The sequence below is a fragment of the Lichenostomus cassidix genome, chromosome 7, assembly GCF_008360975.1.
Source record: "Lichenostomus cassidix isolate B80296 chromosome 7, HeHo_3.0, whole genome shotgun sequence".
Taxonomy (NCBI): domain Eukaryota; kingdom Metazoa; phylum Chordata; class Aves; order Passeriformes; family Meliphagidae; genus Lichenostomus; species Lichenostomus cassidix.
This window is the reverse complement of record NC_139488.1, coordinates 5,723,344-5,746,246: the sequence shown is the minus strand read 5'-3', so window position 1 is coordinate 5,746,246 and position 22,903 is coordinate 5,723,344. Positions and strand designations below refer to the sequence as shown.

The window sequence follows — 22,903 nt, the reverse complement described above, 5'->3', positions numbered from 1 at the left end:
TCGTTTGGGAGCCGATTAAAAGAAACAAAACACCAAACAGATCAAAAAACTGTATCAGCCCCAAGTATTTCTATCTTTCAAGAAAACTTAGTAGAATAAAACCTGAAAAAAAAAATTATGGTTATCCTACATATTATGGTACTTGAGTGAGGGTATAAAAAAAGACCTTTCTTGAAGTGACAAAACATCATGAAAACAAATGATGCCACAACAGTGATATTAATGTCATTAAATTGCTGTTTTGATGAGAATAACAACTGCCCTGTGTGACAACTATAGACAGATCAAGGAATATCATGAGTCAGTCTATTCTTTGTTTGTTTTCTTTTGATTTTAGTTTGATGTTTCTGTCATTCCAGCCTCAGTCTCAATGTTAAGCTTATTCTTATAGCAGCTCAAAAAGCCAAAATGGAATATGCAATACCTCTAAGATGACCATGCTTTTTGCAAAAGCAATATTTGCCCAATGAAGCTGGCAGGAATTGCTGTCTTTCACTCACAGTGGTCTTACTGCTGAATGGGTAACTCACTGCTTGCATACCCACAGCAGTGCAGACCCTGGAATTAATAGTGGTTTTTCATTTCACAAGTGTTTATCACTTCTAAATAGACAGCATATGACTCAGAATGGGAGTGCAGGGCTATTACCAGGTGATAAAAGGGGGCATTCAGGAGCCCTGCTGTGTCACAGGCAAGGCAACCAGCTCCACAAAATGCTCTCCTTCTGTTCTGCCTCAAAACCACACCGTTGTTGTGACTGGTGGAAGAAACAAACATGTAATTATGGATTGCAGTGTTGTTTTAATTTTGAACATTGCCTTTTCTACCAGTGCCAAGAACAAACTTGGGTGCATACATTTGCACCTATTTTGAAATGGTCAGACCAACCCTTGCATTTAGCTTGTGGTTTTTTACCACCTGTGTGAGACAGTTTTTTGGGGTTTTCTTAGGTAAGTCACTGCAGAGAACATGCCAGAAAATATTAAACAGAGCACATTAGTTATGGTATTAGAGAAATATGAAGATCCTAACTCTGTGAGTCTGTTGGTTACAATTCTCAGGGCCTCCTGCATAACTGCACCATCCAGGCTGAAATTATTTTGTCGACAGCAACCTAACTACAGCACGTTTTCCAGCTAGGACTGACACCTTCACATCTATCACCGAGCTGTCCAGACTGGAGCTGGGAGCTGAGGACAGGGGGGCACTGGGAGGCTGCTGGCTGCAAACCTTGCCCTCAGACACGTGCACTGAGTGGTTGGACAAGGTTTGCTGGGTGCTCCCCTCCCTCAGCCCCATCTGCTGCCATGGCACGGCGCCTGCTTGCTCAGTGCCAACCAAAACGGGTTGAGATGGGCAGTTTGCAAGCTGGGGCTCTTCTGTAGGAAGTCCCTCCCCTTAAGGGCAGTGCCACAGAGGTGCCAAATGCCACTTCAGACTCGATGGCATCTGCTGGTGCTCCCGTGCCAAGAGCACAGCACCTCAATGGAGATGGGAGCAGAGATGGGAATCTAGGCTGATGGTTGCCAGAAGGCTGCCTGAGCTCAAACATAAAGCCATCAGGACAACACAGGGTATCAAATGCCATGTTAAACTCCAGCACAGCCTCAGAACAGCCTGGTAAAGGATAAATCACAACTGAGGATGACATCAGGAAACAAGAAACTCACGAGGGTGAAAAGATCCAAACCACTATTTTACACCTACCAAAAGGACTATAAAACACCCAAAATTTCATTACCCTTGTGTGTTCTCCAGTACATTTATAGTGGAAGAATCAAAGGTGCTCTGCTAAAACCAATTCAAATGCAAAGGTGCAAAGAAAAACAAACATCAACCAACCCAAGTCTCACTAGAAATTCCTTAGCCTGTCTTCCATTTGCCTGCATACATGTTTATGCTCTACTTATCCCCTTAATGGCCCAACACGTTAAATAGTTGTCTATTCCAGAGCTCATAAGCAGAAACAGATCACTTTGCTTTCTTTCTAAGGCAGAAGATTACAAAGACTTTCCTCAAAAGACAAGAAGGGAAAACTGATAGCTTTTTCTGCAGCTTCCTCCTTGTCTGACCTCCCTTCCCAATAAGCTTCTGGCATTCATTTTTTCTCCCTCAGAGGCTATAAATCACAATGGGTTATAATTAAATGTTATTTCTTTGTATTGCTTCTACATCAAGAAGACATTTCTGTTGCATTAGGAACTGTACAAACATAGACCCTGAAAAACAGGTTCTCCCATAAAAAACAAACAGTCCTGTCTAGACAAAGGTGTCTCAGGTGCTGCTCCTCAGCTCCTGATTCCTCCCTCCTAAGATGGGAAGGAAGACTAAACAAGAAAAAGGTGTTGCCTGTAGCTTCCCACTCACTAAAGAGGTCATGAATCCAGGGAATTCTCACGTTTGTGTAAAGAGCAATACACAAAACTTTAATTATTACACTCTAGACCAGCTAATCTCTTTCATATGCTTTGACTGCAATAAACAACAAACTCTCCCCAGTTTTTTCTCCCTCCCTCTCCCCTTTGTGACGATCTGTCCATATTCTGTGACCCAGACAATGAGGATGGCCATGCTGAGCCATGGCAAAGCCCCACCCAGTCCCTGCCTGCCTGCTCTCACCATGGTCTGCAGGGGCTGGTTGAATAAACACAGATCAAGGTGCTTCCTGCAGGGATTATAAATCTAAAACTTTCTAAAGGAAGCTTCCCAGTCTGACCATTGAGGAGGCACAGACCTGGGTCCCTGTGACCAGAGCCCTTCACAGCAGCAGCCCTGCCCAGCTCCCTGCACACCCCACTCACAGCCACACCAGGTTTCCTCTAGCAGAATCCCTGACATCCCAATCCTTAAATAATTTAATCTTGCTGTAATAACTAAATAACAAAACAACAGCCCGAGCTAGTGCCTCTGAGGAGAGACCCAAGGCTTCTATCCTCTCATGGTCCAAACCCACTCAAGTCTTGCTCTTCCCCACAAGCCCTCAGCTCCTGCCTTGTCCCTTGGTGTCCCACCTGCCTGGGTCACAGGTGCCCTTTGGTGTGCACAGGGTGAGAAGTTCTCAGCCTCTTTCCTTGGGATCCCACACAGAGCTGCACCCTGAGGTCCCTGCACCCAATGCACTCCCCAACAACATCCAGAGCTTCAGCTCTTATGCTTCTTTCTGTTATTGTTAGTCTTTTCACTCTGCCTTTAGCTAAGGTTTTCACAAGTGATTTTTCTCAGCAGCATTTTTTTTAATAGAAGTGCATTATTTTGTTAACACCTTGTATTTCAAAAAGAAATCTTAATGAAATCTCTTCTACTCTAGCTGCCTGTAATATATTTAAAGTGTTTGCACCTTGTCTGAAGGAAGTGTTATCCCATTCATGGATCAGGCAGTGAGAACACGCAGAGCCAGCCAAAGCACATTACTCACACTTTCTCACCTAAACTGTCTATGAAACCAGCACCTCAAGCAAGAGGGATCCATCTCATGGTGCCACTGCCAGGACACAGCAGGAGCATGCTGGGCTGAACTCAAACTCCTCCCTGGCAGGGCTGAGGGGATTCCAGGGGGGGCTCAGCAGGGCCATTTGGGTGCACAGTGCCCCTCCTGACCTGCATTAGTCACACACTCAGCTGAAATGTTTGTATCACTCACCCAGACTGCTGTGGCTTCACTGTCCTTCGCAAGAGCTGTCCCAGGTGTGCTGCTGTGCTGCAAATTATTCCATGTGTAAACAACTTTTGCATATCCAAGTCATTTCTCTGCCTCCCCACACAGCTCTCTCTTGTTTCTTCACTCTGTAATTAGGTGACTTTTACCCTCCCAACCTCAGATACCCCATCCTGTCTCCAAAGCAGTTTTGATCAAGCCCAGCTTTAGACCTTGTTTCCACAACCACATCTCAGATGAGTCAACTGCTATTCAACTCCATGGGAATATTAAACAAGGTCTGAGTGTTTTTTCCAGAAACTGGATCAAGCACATGATCCTGTAACTGCTGAAACTCCCACTGCACCTAGCAAACCTGTCAGTACCTGGCAGCCCACATTTAAGGAACACTTAAATATCAGTATTATTTACTTTTAAGCAAAGTGTAGCAGTCCTATTTCTTTCAGAATAACTTTAGCACATTCTGAAATTTAAGGACAAGATACAATATTTTCCTGAGTCAGTAATATATATTTTAACAGCCTTTAATTGCAAGAATTGGCAAATATATCTTTCACACTCTACTATCTGTCACGTCTGTTGGATTGCCAATAGCTACTAGCATTTTCCCACTTTCAGTGCGCTGCCATTTCAGCAGCACAGACCGTGCTGTTGTTTTTGTTCTCCAAAACAGCCTGACTTTATGATTCTGTTCATTTCACACCTGGCAACACAGAAAATGCAGAGGTAATAGAGGGGAAATCCTTTAGCAATCAGGAAAATGACTAGAACTGCAGTGGAGATGTGTGTGATTTTCTCAAGCAGCAATAAAACCCGTGTGAATTTTCAAGGGAGCTACAAGTCATTGTTTGCTACAGTGACATGCCAGCAAATGCTCATGTTATCCTTTAATAACATGGAAGATAGCACTCATCATAGCCCTCCCAGAGCAAAATACCGGGGAAGCAGGTGTTGCAATACAAAGTAGCTCAATGTGAAATATGTGTAACACACTGTTGACGGCAGAAACAGATTTTATGCAGGCGTAAATAAACGCAAAAGCTCACCAACATACACAGGCACCATAATGCATGTTCCCCTATTGCTGAGACTACTGGAAAAGCATGGAATGTTCTTTTACCTGAAGCGTGATGGAAAATTTCAGTACTGACAAACAAGTCCAATTTCCTGTCTGTGGTTTCAGGATGTTTTCTTGGTGACAGTGTCTTCTAGCTTAGTCTTCTCTAGTGATGGCAGTTTTCTTGCTGAGACTGGAAAGATCACCTGCATGCTTTCCAAGAGGTATTGACAGGGAAGAGCCTACTAAAAATTCTACATCTGAACTAGGTGAAGAACTAGGTTAAAAAATTTTAATGCCTTAATCTAAACAGTGGTTTATGAAGTAATTTTTAATCAGCAGCAGTGAACAATGGACAGTGGGAGGCACCTGTGGTTATCAGGAATTCAGACACAACCCATCCTCCCCACGTGGGGATGGCAGAGATGAGAACCAAAGCCTGGGCTATGCTCAAGTTCCTGGGCTGAATTTCTGCAGGATGTCCAGAAAACACATCTGAAACATGCAGTGGGAGAGAGGCCAGGTCTAGATTCAGGAGTCCTTGTCATGATCAGCTAGGTGAAGACATGAAAGAAGGAAAAAATTCCCCAAGACAGAAGATATGGAATAAAAGAACATAACCTCAACAGGGTTTAGATCCAAGTCACATGAAGGACAAAACAAAGGAAACTCTTCTTCAAAACTATTTCACATACTCCTGACTTACCTCAATTTCATTTGCTGAACCCTTTCCAAATAAATTCCTCTGCGTGTTTCACCATAAGATTATATTGTAAAAAATCTCTGGTTATTTTATATAATTTTTCAATGTTGTCATTTTAGTTATGCAAGCTAACTTTCTTTCCCAAAGTTTCATTTAATGCTCCAATAAATATTGATATCACAATGAACTAGGAGTTCTTCCCATCAAGTATATGCTGAGAAACTGTTTCACAGTACAGAAAGCGTTCCTGTGAAATATATAAAGAAATTCAAATGTAGATTAATTGCTTAGTAAAGCATAAAACAGTGAACAAAAAAAAAAGTTAAGCGGTGAACTGACTATATTTACATAAATGTATATAATTATATTGTATTATATTTTAATTCATATTTATGATATAAATTTGGTAACATTAAGCAAATGCATTCAAAAAAGCTCCAAAATGGTCACACAATTGACATATGAAAGAATATAAAACTTCTGTGAGAAAAACTTATTATTTTAGTGGTATTTTGTAAAGAATCATTATCCCATTGTTTCTAGTAAAGGCTTTTGCTTTGGTAACGTACCCTTCCAAAAATGCAATGTGCAAAAAAACCCAAAAAACAAAAAACATGTACTCTAATGACTTTATGCCTTATTTTTTCAGTGAAGGGCAAAGCCTGTAGGGGCCTCAGGGAAGGCAGGCAACAAATGTCATCTTTCTTTTCATATAATTGTATACCCATGTGCTTTATGTAATCAAAATGAATACTTCAATTTGTTACATATTTCGCTGGAGGAACAGAAGGCATATGGAAAAAAAGCCCCAGGGGCAAATGATCTCACTCACCTGGAAAACAATGTGTGTGTTAATAGAGTAATTTGTTAATTAAAGATTCTAAGGTGTCCACCAAAGCCATTTATTTCTGAATTACCACTTCCCCGAGTTAAACAAGCTCCCAGGTAGAAGGTAATGAGAAGGTGTATTTTTCCCGTGTCGCGGGCGCTGCTGAGCGCGATCAATCTGACAGGGATCCCGAGAGCTCCGCGGCAGCAGATGGTCTGTGGCCAGCCGGGCGAGCGCCGCGCACCGCCGGCAACCAGATAAAACAATTTCACGCCTGTCGCTGCAGCTCCGAGACACGCTGCTCTATTGAATTATCTGCAAGCTAAGCTTCTTACTGGCAGCGCGACACAAAACAGGGATGGCTGCAGAAGACAAATAAATACTCATTTATAAGACTCCAAGCGCAGTCGGAATTTTTTTTTCAGGGCTGCTTAAAACATAAGTAGTGGTGTTTCAGCTCGCTGTAGCAAATATGAGGACTCGGCCACAAAGACACCTGGGACTCCTTTCCATTTAAACTGTGTGGCAGCACCTTACAAAACTTTTAAATAGTTCTTTTTTCCTTTAAAGGGAATAAAAAAGAATTACTGTGTTCCATGTTGAGAACCCAAATAACTCCAGTTTTGTTGTCAAAAAGGAACAAACACAAATCACTACCTTGCACTTACTGCAGCAGTATGAAACAGGAGGTAACTAACCCACAGGTGTGTGTTATTCAGGAAAGCCCTAACTCCAAGGCTTTCCAGAGGGCTTTTTAGGTTCCTGTGGCAGGAAGAAGAATTATTCTGGTTAGAGTCTCAGTGTTTGGCTCTCATTCCTGCTGCTGCTGTTGGCTGTGCTCCCAGATTTATCCCCATGCATGGCCCTGGGTTCTCCATCCTTCCTGAGGCAGGAACCCAAAAGGATAAAAGAAATTTTTATTGACAAGTGGTATTAGAATTAGGGGTTATTTTTAAAAGTGCACTTCCAGGTGCAAAATGTATTAGGAAGATAAAGCTAATATTAGCTCGATGAGAGAGTGGGGAACAAGGTACAGTTGCTTCTATTCTTAATGGAGGAATTTGGCCAAAGCTGTGGGCAGATCGCATTTGAATTTTAAGTAATCACAGCAGAGCTTCCTTTTAGCAAGTTGTTAAGAAACATACTTAAGATTTCAAAAGCTCCATTGTCTGGCACCCCAGAAAAACTAGGAAATTCTGTACCAAAGACAACTCACAGTGTGTATTGTAATGAGTCTTGGGGACTTCTCAAACAAAAGCATCAGTGCAGAGCTATTCTTATTTATGGCTCATCTTAGGTATAAGCATGGCTTATCACATGTGCACCCTCTTGCAGCAGGGGCTGGCCTGTGGTTCTTCACCAATTGGTTGTGAAGGATTGTTCCTTTATGTAACCTTATACATTTACTGTTATAAAACTTAACAGTTGATATTAAGAACAAGATGTTCTATTTGCATTAATATGAGCTTTCCCACATATAAAATATGTATAAAATTGTTATATGTTTATGAAAACATAGCTGTCATTCCTGATTAAATCACAAAAATATTCATCTCTGTGAGTATAAAACCCCTAAATCTGACATTTTAAATGTTTGAATCAAATGCATGTTACACTCCAGTCAGAGGATGTACTATGAATGTGGATACTCCAAAACATTAATCCACTGTAAAGTCATTTTGCTGCAGTAAGCATTTAAAAGCAGAGTAATTAAAGTTGACATGACAATAACACAGCAGGAAGGTTGGTACACTGAACCCAGCATGGAAGACATGATAGCCCATGAAGACACATATGGTTAAAATGGTATTCTATATGCCAGATAATCAGTGCTCCTGGAAAAAGTGGCAAACTGCTTAATATAGGGAATTGATAGTTTATATCCTGGCTATTACCAGTAGAGGTATTTTATCATTCTGTGTTGGCCACTGTGTCTTGAGATTGCTCAGCGATTGTGGTACTTCTGCACCTGTGATTCTGGTATTTCCCCTCTGTTTCTGTACTTACATTTCCTTTTGGCACTCATCTTGATTTCAGCCATGGGGAACTTTTTATGTTGGCTCACTTTGCAGCTCTGACAAGTGTGTTTCTTTTCCAGAGGAGTGGTTTCTTCTCCCTAAGCTTCCTGGGTGCTTTTTCATACCTTTCTTGACTTGAAAGAAAAGCCCCAACACTCTGTGAACACAACCAAGCCTCATTTTCCTGCTCCAACAGTCAGACGTGTAAGTGAGCCAAGAGTCCCCCAAGCCCACCACCTCCTACATCAAAACTGACAGAATTCTCTTCCTTCTTTCCCTGCCTCCTGCCTCAGCAGCCTCTCTAATGTCCATTTTGCTTCAGGCTGTGGCTGAACACAAACCCCTCACCTGCCCATCTCACAACTTCTTTCAACTTGGACAGTTTTTCTTAAGTCTGCTCTGGCCAGAGAGAATATATTTAGTGCTTAACTGACACATCAAAACAACCTGCTGAAGGCTTCCAAGTTTCTTTCCGGAAGGCAGATCAACACACAGGGAGGAAGAAATACTTTCTTTTAATAGCTTTCCCTGAATCATAACATCACGGAGGTTGGAAAAGACCTCTAAGATGATCATGTCCAAAGATCATCCCAGCACTGGGATCTCCACTAGCTCACCACTAAACCGTGTCCCCAAGTGCCACCTCCACAGCCTGGTTTTGGACATTTCCAAGTGAAGGGTCACTGGGGAAGCTGTCCCATGCCCACACTGATGTTCTGTCATTTCCCTAGAAGAGGAACACAGGGCAAACTGCTCCAGGACACAGAGGGGACACAGAGTCCATGGAGTTCCCAGTAACCTGCTCATTTCCCTGATGAGGAACTGTGGGGCTGCTGCTGGAGGGTCTGCAGAGAATCCTGCTGCACACTGCCTGCTCAGCAATCTCTGCCTCACATATTTGTGCTGCAGAGTCATATTTGCAACTTCAGGCAAAAGTCTAAGAGTGTTAGTTTTGCACTAAAATGAAAAGCCTGAATACAATTACCTCTTCTGGAAAACTGATGCATGTGCAAAGTAAAATAAAAGAGGAATACATTAACTGGGCTAAGAGGAATGTCTTAATTCCAATTTCTTTGCCTAAGCTGTTCATCAGTAGGAAATGCAACTAATATTAAATACATTTTCTTTTATTTCTACACAGAAATGTTTTTAAAGAGAAATCTGACTGAAAACCATGGAGCCCAATCCTCAATCTGTGAGCAGTACTTCAGAATATATTTTAAGGCTACAAACAAACCGTGTTCCTATGGCTGCTGGCAGAGCAGCCAGTAAATCAATGCCTGGCAAATCAATAAGATGATCTAATGGGACCACGAGAACAACTTGAAACTTGAGATGCTGAACCAAAGTGAAAACAGCTCTGCCACTGTAACTGAACTGTATCTTAAATTACTTGGAGGAACGAAAAGGTTTTGAAAACCTTTGACCCATTCTATTTGATAGAATACAATTTAACTGTAAAATAATCTATAAAAGTAATAACTCCCAAAACATCTACAAGTGAAAAGGTTTCACTCGGTGTGGTGAATAAATATATAGCATGATTGTGGTTTTTTTAAAAACAAATCAACCCTCAATGAAATCTAGAGAGAACAGAAAATGTCAGTTGTCAAAAAGGAATTTAGACTATTATAAGCAAATCATAAATAAAAATGTGTTCTACCCCAAGAGTTTACTCAGGGAAAACAGGATTAAGTTAATGGTAACTAAACAAAGAATGAAAATTCTCACATTTTCTGCCTTGCCATGTGTCTTTAGATAAAGCCACCTGTCATTCCACAGCTTCAGAACTTCAGAAATTATTTTTGTACCAGCGATAAAAAGTGAAGGAAAATACAAACAGAGTTGCATAAAACCTTTCTTAATTTGGAAAATACTTTGGGATTTGAATGCCATTCACCAAACCTTGATTTTAATTTTTTTTCTTTTTTGTGTGAGTTGGCAGTGACAGGGCTTGATGGAGATGCTGATTTATCCCTGCTCCACACAGGAGATTCAGCTGCCTCTAGTAATCCCCCTCCTGTCTGGGTTGGTTTTTAGCAGTGTGCCTGTTATGAAGCCACCATGATCTAATGGTATTCCAGGCAACTTGGCAGGTCAGCCATGGCTCTGTACACCTGAATCCTGAAAACCTCTAAGGATGGATGTTCTACCTCTGCTCTGAGTAGCTTTTCTCATTACCACATGAATGAAAAAACCCACACACTCACCCCCTTGCCAAAAAACCCCAAGGCAAGCCAAAACCAAACTCCTATCCAAAAATACCCCCAATGTCTATGCAGAGCTTTAAGCTTCAACAGAAATTTTCATTTAAATTCTATCAATATATTTTTATCACTAAGATTAAAATTAATAGCAAATGTACTAAATAAAATATATATTTTAAATGACATAACATTGCAAAAATGGATCTAATCTTCCTTCATGTATGTTTAATTAAGGCTTTAAATTATGCCACCTTGCACTGTTGAGTGATGCTTCTTACATTATTGAGAAATGGTTTCACATCACACCAAAGGTGAAAGCAACATCAGGGCAGTGTGGCTTTTCTCACAGGTTTTGGAATGTTTGTGTTGATTCAGTGATATCCATATGACACTTAATTATTATTTTGCATATATTTATATCCATCTATATCTATCTACTTATGTGAAATATTTACCAATGTTTCTAATACATTCCCAAATCCACCAGAACTATTTTATCAATGACAAACTGAAACAGTTTATTCTGAACCAGTATTAGCTACAGTACATTACAATTCCCATCACCATATACTTTATGATGTGGCTTTTTGACCAACAAAAAAGGTTTTCTCTAAAATCCTGATGGCAAGACTCTCTAGTCAAATAGTGCATAAGGTGGGACATAAGCACAAGTGCCTGAAATCAGTCATCCTGGTTAGTTCTGTTATTCTCCATAATTGGAAAATGAAAGATTATGCTACTCTGGATGATAATATATTATGGAACAAGTCAGGCATATGTGTGCAATTTGGTTTATAGTATTTCATATATACATATATATATATGTATATATATAGGCAGTAGTGCTGATTTGAGCTGTAAGTTTTTGTAATTTGTGGTCTTTTAAATGAAGATTCACTGACTGAAAGTGATGTGAAAATGGGTATCTAAATACAAACCCACACACCTATTTTATCTTCTTTAACATTCCATTATCTCCACAAAATTCAAAGAGTAGATAAAACCCTGTCATACAGGTCACCAGACATCTGGGTGGAAGTGCCAGTAATTTGATATACAGGCTATAAGACATTTACTAAAGACACTCATCACTGGCTGTGTTGACAGTGAACAGCACCAAAATTCAAAAGCAGCTTTGTTACGTTGATGAGACAATTTTAAAGTAAATTGCTACTTAGGTAAGACAGAATATTTACACTGTAACCCCAAATACCTAGGAAGAAAGGCAAGAAAAATTACACAAAATGTTCTTTGCTCGTATGGAAAGTGTACTTACCTGAAGTGGCTCAGTGAGGAGCTTTGTTAGGCTTCAGCCATGCACAGTCTTTGGCACTGAGTGAATGCAATTTCTGGGCTTTATTTCAACTGGGAGTTTTTCATCTTTATTCTGCTGCTGGTATTGTCTCTGCACTATGAATCTCACAATGTGAAGCTGGATTTAAGTGAAGGCATTTAAATGGAGCCATTCTCCTGGCTGGGGGTTTTTTGAAGGGATGGGATTTCTCCTCACACACTCAGGGGGATCAGCAGGTTCTTCCCTGGAGGTTCCCTCAAGGCATCACCAGGATGGAGGCACAAAGAACTGCACACTGAAGCTGAGGGTGGAAAAGCAGAAATAAACCTCAACGGTTCAAATGATGACAAAGACATGAACAGCACATTACTGCAGAAAAAAAAAAAAAGTCTCTGTAGTACACAAAATTTGAATACAGGGCAGCATCAGCAAGGATGTAAAAAACAACAGTGCATCCAAGAAAAGAGAACAGAAATGAGACTAACCCCTCCACTCACAGACCAAATGCCATTTTATGGTGAGGCACTCCAGAGAATGTGGCCACCTAACCTGCCTTTTTATCACTAACCATCCATCAGTTAGAGATCAACCACACCTGGAATGTCTTTTTGCAGACACCACATCCTTTATTTCCAGAGCTCACCATTTCAACAGTGAACATCCAAAAAACAGGCAATGGGAGTGACTAATAGGGGTAGGATCTACCCTGTGGTAAGGAACATTTCCAGCTACTGGGCTCTCTATTTGTAATTGAAAGCCATTGATTTAAGCATTCAAAATGAAAACGTTTGCTCATGGCACAGTCTCTTTGCAGATCAGAATTAAATCCACAACAGCAGCGATTATGATCTCTCTTCCCACCCCCAAAAAACAATTAAAGCTGCTGCAAGGGAACGCATTCATCACGACAGAGCAGAGCTGATGAAGAGGAGCAGGCAATGGGCATGAAAAGCCTGCTCAGATCTCATCAGCTCTGCAGCATGCACACGCTGACAACAAGCTGTATCTATCTTGTAAGAGCAGCTTGTAGCAGGGAGATAAAAACACTCATCCCTCGGAGCTACACATTCACACACGGCTGGAAGGACGCTTGCCTTTCCTCAAGGTGTTCTCCCAGGGCTCTGCAACTTTGCTGGGTAAAGCTTATTTCCACATATCCGCCTTTAATTGTTGTAGATGAAAGGAATTAGGCAGTGACATCAAAAGATATTTAGTTTAATTAACTGCTTTCTATTTAGAAGCTTCCTTGTGTGTTGCATTCCTATGGTAACCAGGCGTTCTCTACCACGTCACACAACACCCACCCGGGACAGAAGGAGAAAGGGAAATTATATATTGCATAATTGGACATCCACTTTTTTTGCAATGTGACCTGATACAAATGCATTTACGGTTTTGGTTGTCATTTTTCAGTCTGGAAGAGATCTGCCCACAGAAATGACCCATTGCACACATGAAGAACATCACTGGTCATCATGCTCAAAAGAAATATTTCTTCAAAAACAGTATTTCTTCAAAACTCTGCCATTAATTCAATTACTATCTTATTTTGCACTAGACCAAACAACAATTTGAGAAAGCTGTGTGACATATCAAAGTTGAGCAAATGATTCTTTATAGGATCCAAAATATTGCTTGTTTTTCAGCAAAATCCAACACAGTATCTCTGAAAATCTGTTGTCAGCCTGTCCTTTCTTACTCAACACCTACAAAACCACACACTGGAAATGAGCTGAGGGTTATTGACTTCAAGCAGCCAGAAACTTACCCAAAAAGCCAGTTTATTTCATTCTATCCCAGTGAAAGAAACCATTTTGCTTATGAATTCTGCCACTAACAGTAAGGGTCTCTCTTGTTTTGTTTCATCTTTTTTTATTGTCTTGCTAATTAGTATTTGGCATGAATGGCAAAACTGCCATATTTTGTAATTTCAACAAGCCCAGAGGCAAATTAAAACCTGAATTTTACATGTTTGATTTTCCATTAAAATATACATGCAGATCCAATGTGCATAGGGATCTGCTGTTGTTGGATTTCACTGTTTTTTCCAGGTTGTTTCCCCACATCAGATTTTTTTGGCTCCATGTAGAAAAAACTGACCTGACTGCAAGATATGGTGATATATCCATATCCAGAAAAGAGACTTATTTACGGTTACTGAGAGTGGAATAGGCTCTTACTTTAGGAAACTGTAAAAAAATGGCCTTAAAAGTCTTCAGAACACATATTAGATCAAAATCAAGCGCTTTCTATAATAAGTGCATAGCCAAAATGACAGCTGAATCATTTAAACACCAACTGAAACACTGGAGAAATATATAGTCCTGGATTATTCCTCAAGTCCTGTGAAATGAGGAGCACTTTCTCATGTGCATCACCTCCCTTGAATGCACTTTATTACTCAGACTAAGAGGAGAATGGGACCCAGGATCTGAAAAATTGATTTAGAGCTGGGTTAGTGGCACTGGTGAGCACTGTGCAGTGCTTATGGTCTCTCTGCATAAACTCTGCAGTGTTTATGGTCTCATTAGAACCTGGGAGCAAAGGGAGCTGCTGCACAACACCTCCCTGCTGACAGAAATCAAGGGTTATTCCCTGTGTTTCTTCCACAAATTATTTGAATTTGTGTCAAAAAATACACTGAGGATTTGCACAGTGAATTTTTCTGGAATGATATCTGAAATAAAGAGTGAATTTGTTAGTACTAAAAATATTTTACCTTTCGCTTTTCCTAGATGAAAACTTCACAAAACTTAGAAATTAATAAAACCTATTTCATCTACTGATTAACTGCATTAGAAAATTAAGTGTATCCACCACATCAGAAGGCAAATGCAACAGTTACAAACTCCTGAAGGAAGCAGAGAGAAATTATTTCTGCCCTGAATCACACACCCTGTTTGTGCCTGAGATAAATTCAAACCCATGACCCTTCATTGCTGCACATTCTGCTCCTCACAAAATAATAACCATTTCAGGATCTTGCATCTGCTCTAGTGTGAATATCCAGGGCTGGCAGAAATTCCTCCCTAACCCCAAAGCATAACCAGAATGGCACACAAAGCAAGCCTCAGTATGCCAGCAGTAAGCAGGAAAGGTTTTCATTCTCCTTCTCTGCATTTTGCAATGCAAAACGAGTCTCCCAAAAGAAAGGTGCATTTTTAATCTTCCTTTTTGACAGCTCAGGTACCAACTGACAGCTTTAAAACACATTAATCTGACAAGGAGCATCACAAGACAGACAGTTGAGAGAAAACCAGAATTCATGTTTAAACCCTCAAAGAAGCAAAGGTTCTTTATTTCTTTTCCTGAAAAAATATCCATTGGCATAAACAGTCATTTTCTTATTGTATAACAGAGCAAGTATATTAAAATTTCTGGATGACTTGAAAGAAAAGTATTATTGAATATAAAATTAGTTCTCTTTGACAAAAATCAAGAAAAAGCCAGTTCTCAAAACCTCTCCTGCTTGTAAAAAGAGAATAAATGTGCAAATCATTGCACAGATTTTAAAAGAAAAATAACATAGCCTGCATTTTTAAAATTACTAAATTCACTTACTCCAGGATGGTATGGTGAGCACACTCAGTTCTAGGAAAATAATTGGATGAGATTCCATTTATGGTTATTAGTGAACAGATATGGTGTGTTTGGGATGTTAAACCTCCAAGGAAGTGGCTGAGTCTCTAAGGCTGATGATCAGTGTGATAGGTTGGAGGAAAGAGAACATTCAAAATTGTTCTTAGCAGTCTCAGAAAGAGCATCCAGAACCATTTAATGGCTCCAGAAATTCCAGTCAGACCCCAAAAGCTGTCAAATCTAGGCCTAGGTGAATATCCTGAATTCAAAATCCAGACTTTGGCTTGAGATTTCTGAGCTAAACCTTCACAGAATCAAAAACTTACAGAGAGAGATGAGATCAGGCTACAAATATGTATTCAGAGCAGCTCAACCACATACAGATGTTGCAGATGAGGATATGCAGATTTCAAGTTAAACCAACTTATTACTATTTTCATAGAACATTGACCAGGAAAGGGCCTGTCTCCCAGGATGATGTTGTTATCACAGCATAAGAGAGTTAAACATCACTTAGAGGAACACTTAATTCAGCTCCAGGGTAAGATGCACACGACAGTTCTGTGAAACAGAGCACCCATTTAACAGGACAAGCAAGAAATTATCTGAGGCTGAATTCTCACAGAGAGAACACAAATATTTGTAACAGAATCACCATGAAAAGTACCCAGTCTGACACAACACTCAGCTGAAATGGTCCACATGTGGTCCATGCAAGTGGAAAATGGAACATATGTAAAACATGAGCATTTGGGGTCACCTGGTGTGTTTGTTTCTGATGGCCAGGAGCAATCCACTGCAGGGAGAACAGCTGCAGGACAGGGCACTACCCAGCTGAGTGAGCTCTCACCATCCCAAGGAACATTTCAGTTGCTGGGATTAGAAAAACAAAAAGTCAGTCATTACTGAGTCTTCAGTTATTACCCATTTCTAAGCAAATCATAAATTCCATCTATTGTTTTAAAATACATGAAAATAAGGTGCTTAAATTAGCCAACAATCAGAGGATACAGACAGTTTGCAAAATTTCTCTGCAAGACTACTGTAGTTTGAGTCTGTAAGGTCCTGTTTCTGCTCCTCACCTTTCTCCCCACCTCTGCAAAGCACTGCTGGCATCTCCATACCCAGCTTTTCCTCAGTCCTGAAGATCCTGTCCTCTGCTCTCACATCCTAGAAGACACTATTCTGTACCATGCCACCTAAACCTACTCAGTGACCCAGTGCCACACTGAGAAATCCCAGACTCTTTTCCATCTAACACCCAGGCTCAGGCAACTACCACCACAAAACTGAGTTTTTGCCTCCCTATGAGTTTAGCCCACAATGGTAACATTAAAATTCCACCTTACTACTTCCCTGCACTAGGGCCAGCCCTGAAGGCTATCAAGAATTCCTGAGAATGTGAGTATCTGGCATTATGGCTTTAGGATAAAATACGGCTCTATTTTGCACATTATTTAAATTACCTTACATTTTTTATTTCCACTGTTATTAAACCATAATGAATTTATTTGTTTATGGAAGTGTGCACTGCATGTCTAGCACTGTTCTGTAATAGCTGGATTTAGAGCCAGCCTCTGATTTCTATCCTAGACATCATTAAACAATTTATTTTCTGTGATAGGGGAATGTGCTCTTGGGCAAGAGCTCTCCATTAATATGAATTATTAACAATATGTATATACATGCATTATGGATTTAAAAGATGAAAAGAAAGCTTGCCAGTTATTCTATGGAGCTTTCTCCACCTACTGAGGCCACTGAATTTCAGACAGCTGTCTGCTGAATGGTCACACACAGGGAATCCCTGGTGACCACCAGGGTTTTGCTTTCCTGTTGCTAGAATTACATAAAGTGCTTCAGAAAGAAATTCTCTGGCTGGCAGCATCTGCTCAGCCCTCCCTGCTCCTCCCCACTGCAAGGTGATGCTGTGAACAGGCAGCAGCTCCCCAAGCATCAGCCCTCCCTGGGAAGGAGTCCCAGCACTGCCATCAAAACACACCTAGTTTCATTTAAAACCACCTCACAGAGAGGGATATGCTGGTGAGTGCAGCATTTGGGGAGAATTGTGTCACATTTAGCTGGTGTGATGTGTCAAATAGCATCCCTCAGCCCCACCAAGCCTCACAACCCTGTGTGACAATGAGGAACGATGGGCAGAAGCAGCTTTGACACCACACAGCACACTGTGACACAGCAGCACACAGAGCCTGAAACACTGGGAGCTCAGCTAAAGCCTCTTACACACACAGCTGCTCTGGCCTCCATTCATGTTTCCCTGCAACTTTGCTCTCTGTGAAAAACACTCTAATAGGTGTTTGTGCCTTCAGCCTTTCCAGGTAATTAGTCCCTGAGCTGCTGAGGATTCATACATCCCACAGTGCATACTAATGCCCCACAGGGCTGTGTCAGGAATCCCCAGCAGTTGCTGTCCTGCAGTTAAAAGTACAAGTACCCCCCGAGGATAATTGAATAAAGGGAGGTAGGGGGGTTCTAGAGATTAATTATCACTAATCTCTGCAGGCTTGAGCAGAGTTTATGAAAACTGTCTTTAAATACTCCTGCAGTGGTGCCTCCCCTCCACCTGGCCTCACTTATATCCTTTTGCTTTGCCATCCAGCTCCATGAATATTGGCTGGTCCAATCCCCCTCACCTCCACCTTTCTTTTCCCTCCAAAAGTATCTGCATGCTTTCCCCTAAAACCACTTTCTATTGTCCCCCAAGACATCCTCCAGAGTAGCAATCCCTGCTCCCCTCGTGCATCCTGTCCTACATCCCATACAGCACTGCTTCCCTCAACCTGCTGCCCAGAATTCAGCTCCCAGGACTTCACTGGTGACTCAAGACTGCTTTTTTTGCAGATGTTGTCTAAGGGTACTTTATACATAAAATATTATTACTATTGCTCTAATTCTTCATTATCAATTTCTTACCTTTGAGAATTCCCTCGTGAAACCTTTGTAATTGACATTCTGTATCTCACCTCAACATTTAGCTTCTATTTAATCTGTTTTTTTACAATCTTAACAGCATTTTGCCTTTTTTATTAACCAGTAACACATTTAACAGCCCACATAATTTTGTGGAAAATAAACCACAAAATACCCCACATCCCACATTGGGTTTCCTCTTCTGGCTTCAAGAACAGAGTCCTGACTGACCTCTGCCAGGGGCAGGCAAATGCACCGACATCCAACTGAGCTGAGGAGACCCAGCTGGAGACCTGAATCTTCTTCAAATGGTGACACTGGAAGAAAATAACTTCCTTTCCATCTCTTCTGCTCCTGGAGAATGACAAGTTAACAGAAGGTGAGCAAACATGCAGCTGTGGGTGGTGGCAGGGAGAGCAATGAGCTTATTTTGCACACTGAAGGTTCCTTCTATGAATAATTTCTCCAGAGAGAAAAGGGACTTCATTAAGAGCAAACTGTATGCAGATTTTCTCCTGCTAACCTGACTTTTTTTTTGACACTGATGGATTGACAGAGCAGCTGAGGCAAACAGCACTGGTAATTTTGGTGGTAAAAAGATACAAAACAGAGCCAGCCAATAAAAAGCAGGTGAAATAACTTCATGCAACTCCCCTCCACCCTCGAGAGGCAAAGATGGGTTCATTATATTACAACCACTTTTTTACCTCATTACTCTGTGTCAATATTTCTCCCTTCAATGATTTCTTCCCTTCTGCTATGTACATTTCAAACAAGATATTCTTACCACTACCTAATTACACCCAGAAAGAAAAGAACCCTGAACCCATGACCTGGTGCATGTGTACAAACACACACTTGTAGATGTGTAAACACTAAAATGCAAGCAAGCTTCCACTTCCACTTACAATTCCACAAGTAAAAAGGATGATTTAGGAACTGTCCAATTTAAGTTTCCTCCTTTCAGCATCTCCTATAGTGATTGCTTCAGCAGGCAATACTGACGCAAGAGGAGAGACTGAATTTCACTGTCATTCTTGCAAAAAAAAACATTTATAGAAAAGTCTGTTACATGCAAGAAGGTTTGGGGTCAAATTACTTAAGCTGTTAAATTTGAATTACATTGCAAGAAAAAATTTGAACCTGAGCTGGGCTTCACTTTGTCTGTATTCACTCTAGTACAAATATACTCATTTAAATGAATCTCCTGATTCTTCCTCCAGGTCTCCTGGATTAAATCAAGGTAAGACTGCACTAGAAATGTAAGATTTTTCCTTATGACATGTAGGATTTCGAATGTCCAATACTTACTTGCTCATTCTCACCCACAGAAAGGTACACAGGTCCTAGCCTGCTGATTTAAAAATGTATTTTCAAAAGTATTTTCCTGTTTGCTGCTTCTGTCAAGGACAAAAAAGAATTCTCTTTTAAAGTGTCATTCATAGCAAACAAACACCACTGCTGATTTAAGAGTAACCACCTTTAATTCTCATAAATAATACTGTATTCATCATGGGTTCACATTTGAAGCTAACTTATGTTTTTCTCCACATGGATTTGCACATTTTGATTTTATCCCAGTAAAAATAAAGACAACTGATATGTTATTTTACCTGTACATTGCAATAATGCTGTCCTACTTATTAAAATTTCTAAGTGAGCCTGTACAGGTAGAAAATCCAACATTCCAGTGAACTGTTTCTCTTTGGTATCATACTAGAAGGTGCAGGTATGCATTTCAAGACACTGATGATACAGAACAGAAATTTTAAACATATAACTTTAGGGTCATTAATTACATAAACAACTTTACAACAAAGGAGGTAGAAGACTGATTAAAAATGGATTCATTTTCCTTTGCTGGATTGTGTTCCTCATCATACTTTATGAAATTATTATTCAACTGAAAGCAGCAAGTATTAGGCAGTTTTAATAAATAAAGAGGCCTAATGCTCCAGGTCAAAATAAATCCTCAGTAACAATAATGGCAAAGCTTCCTTAGACTCCATTGGTTTCAGAAATTCACTAAAAGGTCAAAATTTAGACTCAGGGTAGACATTCTCCCAACCTTTTATAATAGCCATAAGAGAAAACAGAAGCCTGAAGCAAAAATAAGACATCTTATAATCCTTCAAGTTGGTACACTAATTGTTGCAGTTGAAAGTAATAAAATAGCCGGATTCATTTTCATAAATAGACAAATTGCAATAAACTCTGATAATCTTAGTCACAGGGAGACAGAAAAAGAGAAAACTTTATAATGTTCCTGAAGTAGAGGAGAAGGGAGGACATAATGTACAAAACCATGCCTGCTGCAAATACTAAATCAAAGTGATCTATGAAATAACACACACATTTAGACAGTCAGTCATGTTAATTTAAAAATATCAAATGATCTTTATACAGTAAAAACGTCTTTACTTTCAATAAAGAGAGTTAATATAGCACTGTAATATTTTACAGCTGGTAGGCATATTGCATAAATGTGTGCAGTGCTACACATACACAAGCCTTGAGGCAATGCACAGTAATTGGAGAGCAGAAAATGAATGTATGGAGTTTGGAACATGCAGACTCTGAGCACCACGGCAAAATACCCATCAGATTACAATTTACCACCTTACTTACAAACAAGGAACTCTTCAAAATACATTCACGTGGTCATAATATATTGCTTTAATCTGGGGGAGTTAACAAAACCCTTGGCACTGCAACATGAACGATTTTCAGAGGTTACAAACCAGTCAGAAGCTGTTCATTAACTAACACCAAGGAAGAATCTGGCCAAATATACTTAAAGCTGCATTTTAACCACAGCATATCAAGTAAATATTATCATAACACAAAACATGTATTTTGAGGGAAAAGCACAATTACAGAAAATAAACTTGTCAGAAAATGATAGCCATGTAATCTGTTGTGTTAGCAGCACATCATCGTGTACAGGAATAAAGAGAAGTTGAAGTTCCAACAGTCTTTTAAAGCTTCCTTTCACTCCCATACCCAAAGGACTATTTCACAAGTGCAAAATAGTTGACATGCTAATAAAAAGTTAACGTTGCAGGTAAAGACATTGCTTCGTGACCATTTCACTGTCCTTTGATTAAACCAAATGATAGAACCATTCTCACTCAGTGACACTCCCCACAAAGTGTGTGTTTTACCAGTGTCTGGCAGTTTCTCCATGTGCCACAAACCATTGCTCACTGCTGCAGAATCTGAAATCTGCCGATTTCTCCTCAGATCGCAAAGCTTCTGGATTGTGAAGGAAACCAAATGGATTTGAATTGATAACAAACTGATTCTTGGCACGTATTGGTAGCACTGTAAAAATTCAATGTACTTACAGACACAAGAGACACCAGACAAGAACCCAGTTACTCAAACCTGTCCCTCACAACGAGAGACAGTTCCTTAATGCCCAAAAACTCCTCTGGACCATTATTTTATGGCTCACGTTACCTGAGAAATGAAATGTCCCCAAGAAGGTCACTCTGGGCAGGCTGCAACTTCCTAAGGACCAAAATAAAGACTTTCTTCTCTTCCCAATGGAACAGATTAACTTTTCAGGTTCTTCTCTGCAGAGCTGGTCTGGGAAATCACTGAACAAAACCTCTAACCTCACTTAGGGTTGGATCTGAAGGTCTAATTCTTGCCATTTGGGAGTAGTACTTTTACTGTTTGCCCTAGGAAAAAACTCCAATATATTCTAAATTTAGAAAAGCAGGCAGAGCATAGGCACACTACACCTGTGAAAATTTGTAAACTCAGAAGTAAATTACATTGATTTAAGAAATTGGGTAGAATTTATTTAGAATTAGAAAAATTCAGTTATTTAGCATTTGCAATAGTTTTTGTGTATAAATTAGACTACCAATTTATGGCATAAAAATACACATTTAATCTAAATTACCAGATAAAACATAGGAAATAAGAATTGTCCTTACATAACTTACTAGAAGTTATATATTTAATAATAAAAGAGAAACTCAAAAGAATATTTCATTAGGTAATTTAATTTAGTGTGTTCAATTTGAAACTTAAACTGTGATTTATTTTTATACTGCTTTTGCTTTTACATATGAAGTCGCATATACAAACAGTTCTAGCATTAAAGGCAATACCATATTAGAAAATTATTACATTTTATGGTTATTAGTCTTTTATTTTAAATAGTTTATACACTATTGAACAGCAATTACAGTAGATGATAAAGAATTGTGCAATGTCTTAAAACTGTTTAACAACTTAATATAGAAAAAAATTATTTAAATTGTAAGAAAAAAGAAGTGGAATTCAAAGCTGTTGGAACATTTTGTTGAAAAAATGTGGACTTCCAAGTTCATAGATGGGATTTTCCAATGAACACTGCAACTGAAAAATTTAATTTGGGGATTTTTAATCTCCTGCCAGAACGTGCAATCCTATTTGTCCTATGTGGATTCTTTTTTTTTTGCTTGTTTTTTGTTTTTTTTTTTTAATGTACTGCTATATAATGAGACGGATTTTGTCTCTGATGGGACATCAGAACCCCGGGGACTGTCTGTGCTGACTCCCAGAGAGGAGGGCAGAAGTGCAGAAGCCACCCAAGGGACCCAAGTCACCCAGGACACTCCCTCCCCTTCCCACG

At 39.9% G+C, this 22,903-nt stretch overlaps 1 long non-coding RNA gene across 2 annotated transcripts; it reads right to left on the bottom strand.

The window, feature by feature from the left end:
- Nucleotides 1–6,867: 6,867 nt before the first annotated feature.
- LOC146434424 (uncharacterized) lies at nucleotides 6,868–18,670 on the bottom strand. 2 transcript variants are annotated; one of them, XR_014853262.1, is made up of 6 exons: nucleotides 18,505–18,670; nucleotides 16,103–16,215; nucleotides 11,980–12,064; nucleotides 11,746–11,879; nucleotides 8,252–8,396; nucleotides 6,868–7,006 (listed from the first exon to the last, which is right to left on the bottom strand). It is a non-coding gene; the product is annotated as an uncharacterized LOC146434424 (long non-coding RNA). The 2 variants fall into 2 exon arrangements; XR_014853261.1 differs by having other exon boundaries at nucleotides 11,746–12,064.
- Nucleotides 18,671–22,903: the final 4,233 nt, after the last annotated feature.